This window comes from Canis aureus, chromosome 3, assembly GCF_053574225.1.
Source record: "Canis aureus isolate CA01 chromosome 3, VMU_Caureus_v.1.0, whole genome shotgun sequence".
Lineage (NCBI taxonomy): Eukaryota > Metazoa > Chordata > Mammalia > Carnivora > Canidae > Canis > Canis aureus.
In genome coordinates, this window is record NC_135613.1 from 4,729,745 (window position 1) to 4,738,831 (window position 9,087).

Sequence of the window (9,087 nt, forward strand, 5' to 3'; positions counted from 1 at the left end):
TTGGGATTAGCAGAGCAATCGCTCCTGGCCAGAGTCTTATAAATCTCATACTCAACCGTGGTTAACGTGGGGCATGGTGTCCACATTGCCTGGCTTCCTACTTACGTTATTCTCTCCTGAAACCCTGATCGGAAAAGGCTTCTAAAGGCAAATCCATGACAGTGATCCTGGAGGAAAGCAACAATGGGGAGCTCCTACAGAGGAGGAGGAAGAAGCAAAGTCAGTAAAAAAGGAGATGGTTCATGCGTGTTGAAAATACAGTTCTGTTGCACAATGTGAGGTATAACTGGATCCACAGTCTTGTGACCAGGCAGGTGTTAAATGGACCTGACATGGTTGGTGTTGCTAACATTTGGCACATTTCTTTTGAAATTAGTGCTAGTACACTAACTCTTATCTTTCTCAGGGAAGACCAGTGCTTTTGGACACTTCTCATACCATCTTATTCCATGGACATTGGTTACATTATCCTACATCATTAATTATAAATGTAAATTGCCAGGAATCATCCATTAATTATCCATTTCTCACTGCTTTGAATGTTGACTCTGCACTGTACTGGACACTGAGCAAACAACATGAAAATGAGAAATTTTTAAGGATATGTCACATGAATAAATATACACTGAAGTGGTATACACATATATTTATATACTAGTACAATCAAGTATAAAAGAGTGGTCAATACTACAGAAAGATGTCAGGTGTCAGGGAAAGTCAGAGAAGCTTTCATATAATTAAACATTGAAAGGTGTAGGTTGACATAATGGATGAAGGAGAATGTCCCAGAAGAGGTAGCAGCAGAAATAAAGTCATAAAACGAAGAGAAACCTATGGTCAAGCAGCAAACATTGTTGCTTATCTATGAAGAAAAAAGAAGACGAGTCCCAATTATTTTGGAGGTCCTCTTGGGCCATGCTAGGGTGATGAATGGATACTAAAGGATTTTTTTTGCAGGGAGTTGTATCAATGGCACTTGGCCCTAATATCAGCGTCACTTGGAGAGCTGCAAGACAAACCTAGCACATAGGTCCTACTCCAAGTTAATGAAGTGGGAGCCTCTAGAGATGGACCTGGTCATCAGTATTTTTTTTTACAACTTTCCTGGTGGTTCTCCTATCCAGCAATAGGAGAGAATGGACAAATTATAGCATCATGTTTGATGATAGTCCAGATGACCTGGCATCCCAGCTAAAGGGCTGATTTGAGTGGGCAAACTGAAAGTAGAGAGGGCAATAAGCAGGCTTGTGTGAAGTCCTGAACTTGGTGGTTTCAGCTGAAGTGGAGAAGAATGTGCTATAAGAGGAAAGTCAAAGAGGTAGGGTTTACAGAATGAGGTTTCTGATTGAAAGCGCTGGACAAGGAGCTTGGAAGGAACCAACAGAACCCCCAAGTCCCCGCCTTGGCCACACCTCATTTAACTTTCCCTTCTCAATTCTGTAGTGTTTCCCTGGACAAGTTTTACGAACCACATACAAATTGAGCAAGACATTGCCTTCCTGTATTCCAGACCTGGTCATCTCCCCAGAGCATTTATCTTACTTCTAAGGCCCTGAGCAACATGTCATAAAATTTGCCTTCCAGTTTAAAAAACAGTTCTGTTTTTTTATGGCAAATACCACTTTTGGCAAAGATAGCATTTACATAAACCTGAAGCTACCATGGTGATTTTTCCCTTCTATTTTAAAGTACATCTACATCTGGGGAGGAAAAAAAGGGCAGGTAAAGTCCTTACTGAAATTTAACGCAAGGTTTAATACCCCTATTTGTCAAAATGTCAGCTGCCAAACACCCAGCACAGGCCAGCATTGTTTCTAGGGACTGCAGAGCTTGGCAAATTAGAAGACATTGTCTCTAAAGGGAGTTTTAAGTATTTAAGAGTGAACAGATTTCTTCTTTTCTGGAAGTTGTTGTCTGCTAAGATAAAGGTATAGGGAAAACAGGATGGGGCTGCATTGTCTTGTAATTGTGATCTAGCCATTGCAAAAATGGACTGTGATTTTTCCATTTTCATAGATGATGCTTTTAATATTTTTTTTCAGAAGTAATGATTTTGAATGTGTGTGTGTGTGTGTATATATATATATATATATATATATATATATATATATACAGGTTATATATATATGTATATATATATATATATATATATATATATATACAGGTTAATTGTGATACTGTAGTAATATTGTCAACTTTTACCCTCACAAAAATGCTATGAGGTAGATACATAAGGGATTATTATCTTTTTTGAATGATGGGAAATCTGGTTCCTCCAGCATCACAAAGCTGGGAAGCCAAGAACCAAACCATAGGTTTCAAATTCTGAGTTCTGGAAACTTTTGTTCACCTGGGCCCTTTACCTCTACCTCTGGAGTCATCAGTAGCTTATCTAAAGTCATTAGGGCTGCTGGGACATGGACTGAATGACTTATAGATAATAGATACATGTTACCGTTCTGGAGGCTGGAAGCCTGAGCTCAGGAGGCCAACATGGGCAGATGAAGGTACTCTTCAGAGTGGCAGACTTTCACCACATCTTCAACTGTGGAGGGGCAAGGAAGCTCTCTGGAGTCTTTTATAAAGGCGTTGGTCTTATTGATGAGGTCTCTGCCCTCATGACCTAATCACCTGTCAAAGGCCTCACCTCCTAATATTATCACCTTGGGCAGTAGGATTTCAATTTATGAACTTTAGGAGACAGAAACATACAGACCATAGCACAGCCCATTATGGGAAAAGTTTGGAGTTGAAATCAGAAAGATAAGTTTAAGGTAGGACTCCTCCGTAAGTGTGACCCGGAGCTCCTTACTCACCAATCTGAGTCTCGGTTTGTCCCTTTCAAATTTGGAAGAAGATACACATGTCATGGGATAATTCTGGAGACAGAGTAAGGTACCTGGTGTTGTAGCACCTCCAGCCTTCATCCCTCCACACATACACTCCATCATTTATGAAATTCTGGAAGAGCAACGATTTTGCTTTGGTTCCTGTTGAATCTGCCATGTCTGGGAAGGACATCCTCCATGATGGAAGAAATGAATTCATACAACACTTATCATTTACCTGAAAACTGGTACGTGCTGTTTCCTTCCTCTTCTATATTTTTATTTCTTGCATACTTAATTGTAGAAGTCTCTAAGGACCTGATTTTATAGTCTACTTTGTCTGGCAGACACAAATTTCTCTAGCAACCTCAGCAGAAATCAAACACATGGGTTGACTGCACACCCATGGGGGACAGCTGGTATCTGAGGCAGTACGTAAATAATAAATTTAGCATTTGAAAATCTCACATAGGTCTTCTGATTTTATTAACCTAGACAACTTATAATAATTATGATAAACAGACATTGTCATTAAATATAGCAGCCATTTGATAAGATTAAGCATAATGCAATACATCTTCCTTTCCTCTCGATTCAGTATAATAAATTACCCTTAGGCTCCTAAATGAAGCATTTTATAATTGAGCAAAACAGATCGATTTTTAGGGGTCCTTATTTATATGCAAAACAGACTTTTTGAGAATGGTAAACTTGATTAAAATCTCTCTAAGTGCAAATCACAAATAACTTCTTCTCACAAGCCATAACTATCCTATTAATGTATAATTTACTGCATACAAGGATAGTAAAATTCTAATGTGCTTATGATCCAGATGGAAGAAAGAGTTAAATGGAGAAAATAACAAACCATATAAAATGGCAAGAAAATGGAATTGGAATTTGACAAATATTGCACAAGATAGTATCCCAGCTGGTACAGATGCTATAAGCAAACAGAGATTGGAATAGAATATCACAGTCAAGTCAATGTCAGGAGAATTTAAAGAGGGGTAAGCTTCCATGGAAGTTCTAGATTTAGAGAAGGAAATGTCCTAGATCAGATAAAGTATGAATAATACATTAGATGTGGAAAAAAAAAAAAAACTTTGCAAATGTGGCCTCTTTGAGTTTGTTTGTACCTCCTCAAAATCGCAGGTACCTTTGATCACTACCCAACACCTAAAAGATGATGTTCTAGGTGAGTAGACTTTTTCCCGACTGCATATCATTTAAAAAAAAATAAGGAAATATGTGGCTTTTAACCAAAAGGATACAGGAGTAACAGGATTAGCCCGCATATCATTAAAAGGCAAGAATCAATTTATGTCAGTCATAGCCTGTATAAAATACCCCCATTAGACCAATGTGGTTCTCCTGGATCCCACTTAAGAAGGAAATCCAGGGGAAATTTCTCCTAGGAATAAACTTAAGGATTCAAAATCTCTGATTCATGACCTCTAACCAGCATCTTCATGGACATACATGTTATACTCACAGAAAATTAATTTTTTTCCCTATAGGAATTCCCTACGGGGAATACTACCGACAAGTGCACTCATTATTGAGTGAGAGCACACAATACTATTTCTCCTCTAATAAAAGTGTGCATTTCAAAAGAACCTTCAGATTCTCCCATGAGATTGGGCATGTGCTCCCATGGTAGGATGGCTCCCAGTATTGGTTTTCCTTCTTCTAGGCTTGAAATTCTTGCACTGTTCACAATACAGCATTCATCCATTTGCTCAAAAATGCTTATTTGTCACCAGTATATGGTTTTTCATCTTGTGTGCTAACAGAATGTTTTAAATTGTATCAAATAGTTTTAAATTATGAAAAATATCAACTATAAAGAAAGATCAAAAATTAAAAATAATACCCATGGTTTATGTAAATCTATTTTATTTAATATGTATTTATTAGGCCTGTGCAATGGCTGGTGGGGGGACTCTGTTATGGGGATGCGGTAATGAGCAAGACGGACACAGCCCCACCCTTAAGACAGACAACTGAAGAAGATGGGCAATAGATTGTTCTAAGCAACATGACAGCCAAAGCCCAGAGTGATGGGACCATATGGCAGAGTGAAGGAAGGCTAGAGTGAAATAGGAGTTAGTCAAGCTAATATATCTTTCTTTCTTCTGGAGTCAGCATAATAAATTACCCTTAAATTGCAGAATGAAGCATTTTATAATGGAGCAAAAGGAATCAATTTAGAGCCTATATTCATAAGAGAAGTAAGATTTTTGAGCCTGATAATGGTAATTTGGGACTCTTGTGGATGCTTCAGGGTGGAATGAGGTGTTGCAAAGGCCAGGCCACTGCTCTTCTCACCCCATGATTCCTCCAATAAACAGTGATGGAGGAAGTGCTCAGTGTTTAGTCTGGACAAGGAACCCCTATACAGAAAGGGTACAATCCAGGTTCAGGTTCTATCAGTCTAATTGCTATCAGTTCTTTTCATTTTTTAAAAAGATTTTATTTATGTAATTATTTAAGAGAGAGAAAGCAGGAGAAAGAGCAGAGGGGGGAGGAGTGGTGGAGGGGAAAGAACCTCGGGCAGACTCTCTGCTGAGCAGGGAGCCCAACCCTGGGCTCAAAGACCTGAGCCGAAAACAAGAGTGGGCCGCTTAACTGACTGAGCCACCCAGGTGTCCCACTATCATTTGTTTTCAAATGAAATATCTTGAAAGCATTTCACCTACTGACAAGCCCAGAACAGGATAGTTTGATAAGATGTATCTATTTAAATTCAGATGTTATGCCAGAACATTCATTTTCCTGGTTAAGCAGGATCGTTTGACTCATTGCTACTATTTTGATAGAAAGCAATGAAGAAAAAGGATGCTTGATACTACATAAATAATTTCAGGTTTGAGCAGCTGTCTGCAAAGGGCAGGTTGTGACGGTGTCAACAGGTAGATGTCGGAGGCAGAGAGAGAGCTGGATCTGTAGTCGGAAGGCTGGGTTTGAATTCTCAGTGACGTATTTTATGTGATCTTTCAGTTACCATTATGAAAACTTTGATCATTGATAAGGTGGACATAGAAATGCATTCCTGTTGGAGGGTTTATAGCACCACCAAACAACAAGAGACCTATAAAATGTCGTCATGCTCTATAAGTAGTACAAAAGTTTTGGATCACTGGGTTCAAGTCAGAGTTCCTGCGTGAGCAGGATTTCCAAGCCTACTTCATTGACCTGTAAATTTGCACTATGGACAACCCCCAATCGAGGCCATTCTGCAAAATGCCTAACCAGTCTTTAAAATTGCCAAGCTCATCAAAAACAGGGAAAGTCTGATGAATCGTTATAGGCAAGAGGAACCTAAGGAGACGTGATGACTAAATGTTATGTTGTATCCTAGATGGGATCCTGGAACAGAAAAAGGGCATGAGATAAAAATTAAGGAAACCCAGCACAGACTTTAACTAATAATAATGTCTCAATGTTGGTTCATTCATTTTAGCATATTATGTTAATAATAGAGGAAACTGGTTTTAGAATATATGGGAAGTCTAGATCTTCATAATTTTTCTGTAAATCTAAAACTTTTTTAAAGGTAGAAAGTTTATTTAAAGTATTTAAACAGGGATCCCTGGGTGGCTCAGCGGTTTGGCGCCTGCCTTTGACCCGGGGCGCGATCCTGGAGACCCGGGATCGAATCCCATGTTGGGCTCCCGGTGCATGGAGCCTGCTTCTCCCTCTGCCTGTGTCTCTGCCTCTCTCTCTCTCTCTGTGACTATCATAAATAAATTTTAAAAAATTAAAAAAAAAGATGGAGTTTAAAAAAAATTAATAAAAAAATAAAGTATTTAAACAAATATTTTTAAAGGGGCGCCTGGGTGGTTCAGTCAGGTAAGTGGCTGACACTTGGTTTCAGCTCAGGTCATGATCTCAGGGCAATGAGATCAGTCCCCGAGTGGGGCTCCATGCTCAGTCCAGAGTCTGCTTGTGCCTCTCCCTCTCCCCTTGCTCTTAAAAAAAATATTTTTAAATAGCATTCTGGGAAAATACCCATGTATTGATTTAGCCAACAAGTACGTAGTGGGTGACTACATGTGCTGAACACACTGTTCTAGGAGCTGGTGATAGAGTGATGAACAAGTAAAGGCCTAGGCCCCCCCATAGAGTTTACACATCAGCATAAGAAGGAAAATAAAATAAATATAAACTATATTGTGTGGTGCTAAATGCTATGAACATAGAACCAGCACAAGATTTACAGGGGAGAGAGATTGACAAGGTGGGCACGACCTGTTAGAGGAGGATCCTGTGAGCAGATAAGTGCGAATAGGTATGGGATGGGAGGAAGATGCAGGGGGGGGCATGCAAATACCTAGGATGAGAACATCTCAGGCAGAGGTAGCAATAAGTGTAAAAGCTCTGAGACCAGAGCAGGCTAGGGGAGATCTAGGCACAAGAAGGACCCCACTGTCACTGGAAAAAAAAAAAAAACCGAGGGAGGGTCAGGATGTAAGCAGATGAAGTCAGAGAGGTAGCCAAACACCTATTGTGCAGGACTTTACAGTCCAAAATAAATACTTAGGATATTATTCTGAGTTTTCTGGGAAGACTAGAGGATTTTATGCAGGAGAGAGAAATAATATTTCCATTTCATATTTCACTATGAAAAATGTCAATCATATCAAAAAGTTGAATACATTTTACAGTGAATACACAGGTACCCATCACTTAGATTCTATAATTGTTTTGCTGTAGTTGTTTTAGCACATATCTATCTATCCATCTGTCCATTCATCCATCAATCCCTTATTTTTTGATGCACTTCAAATTAAGTTTCAGACATCAGTACAATTCCTCCCAAATACTTCAGCATAATATCATTAACTAAAGTTCAACATTTGTATATGGTATTTTGTAGCTGGAGTAAAATTTACACATATTAAAATGCACAAGCCTTAAGTATATTCATTTCATGAGCCTTGACAAATGCATATACCCATGCATCAAATCCCTTTTAAGATATAGAATATTACATCACCCCACAAAATTATCTCAAGACCTTCCCAGCACATCTCCATTCCCACCCACTCGTTTTGTTCCAGATTTGTTGAGTTACAAATGACAAAATTATAAGATATCTAAAGTTCACAATGTGATGATTTGATACACGTATACATTGGGAAGTGACTCCCCCATCAAGGTAATTAACACATCCGTCACCCAATGTATTTACCTTTTCTCTTTTTGATGTTGTTGAGAACATTTAAGTCCTATTCTTTTAGCAAATTTCAATTACACAGTACAGTAGAATCACCGAATTATACATTAGCTCCTCAGGCCCTATCTTATAACTGAAAATTTTGTACCTTTTACCAGCCTCTCCCTATTTCTCCCAACCCTCCCAGCCTCTGGCAACCACTATTCCAATCTCTTTGTACCGTTTCAACTTTTTTCAGATTCCACATATAAGTGATACTACGTGGTATTTATTGTTCTCTGACTGACTGACTTCACTTAGCACGGTGTTCTCCGGCTCCATCCATGCTGTGACAAATGGCAAGATTTCCTTCTTTTTTAAGGTTGAGTGTATTCCTGTGTGTGCATGTGCACATGTCTAACATTTTCTTGAACCACTCATCCATCAATGGACACTTAGGTTATGTCCATGCTATGAACATGGGGTGCATATATCTCTTTGAGATAATGATTTCATTTCCTTTGGATATATACCCAGAAGTGTAATCACTATTTTTAATATTTGTGCAACCTCCATGATGTTTTCCATAGTAGCTGCACCAGTTTATAATTAGTGTAAACTGACAGTGTAAGCCAACAGTCTACAAGGGTTCCTTTTTCTCAGCATCCTCACCTCATGTGTTATGTCTTATCTTTTTGATAATAGCCATCCTAACCAGTGTGAGGTGAGATCCCTTGGTGGCTTTGAATTGCATTTCTCTGAAGATTACTGAGGTTGAGCACTTCTCCATTTACCTATTGGCCATTTGTATGTCTTTGGAAAAATATCTATTAAAGTCATTTACCCATTTTTTAACAGGGTTATTTGTACTTTGCTAGTGAATGCATGAGTGCCCCACCCTCTTTAATTTGGCAACCACTCATTCCAATTTCAGCTATTTGTCTAAGAGAAATGAAAACATAGCCACAAAAAGGTTTGTCTGAGAAAGTTTATGGCAGCTTTATTGGTAATACTCCAAACTGGAAACATCCCAGTTATACATCAGCAGGTAAATCAATAGAAAAGAAAGTGGTACATTCATTCGTACAACGGAACGTT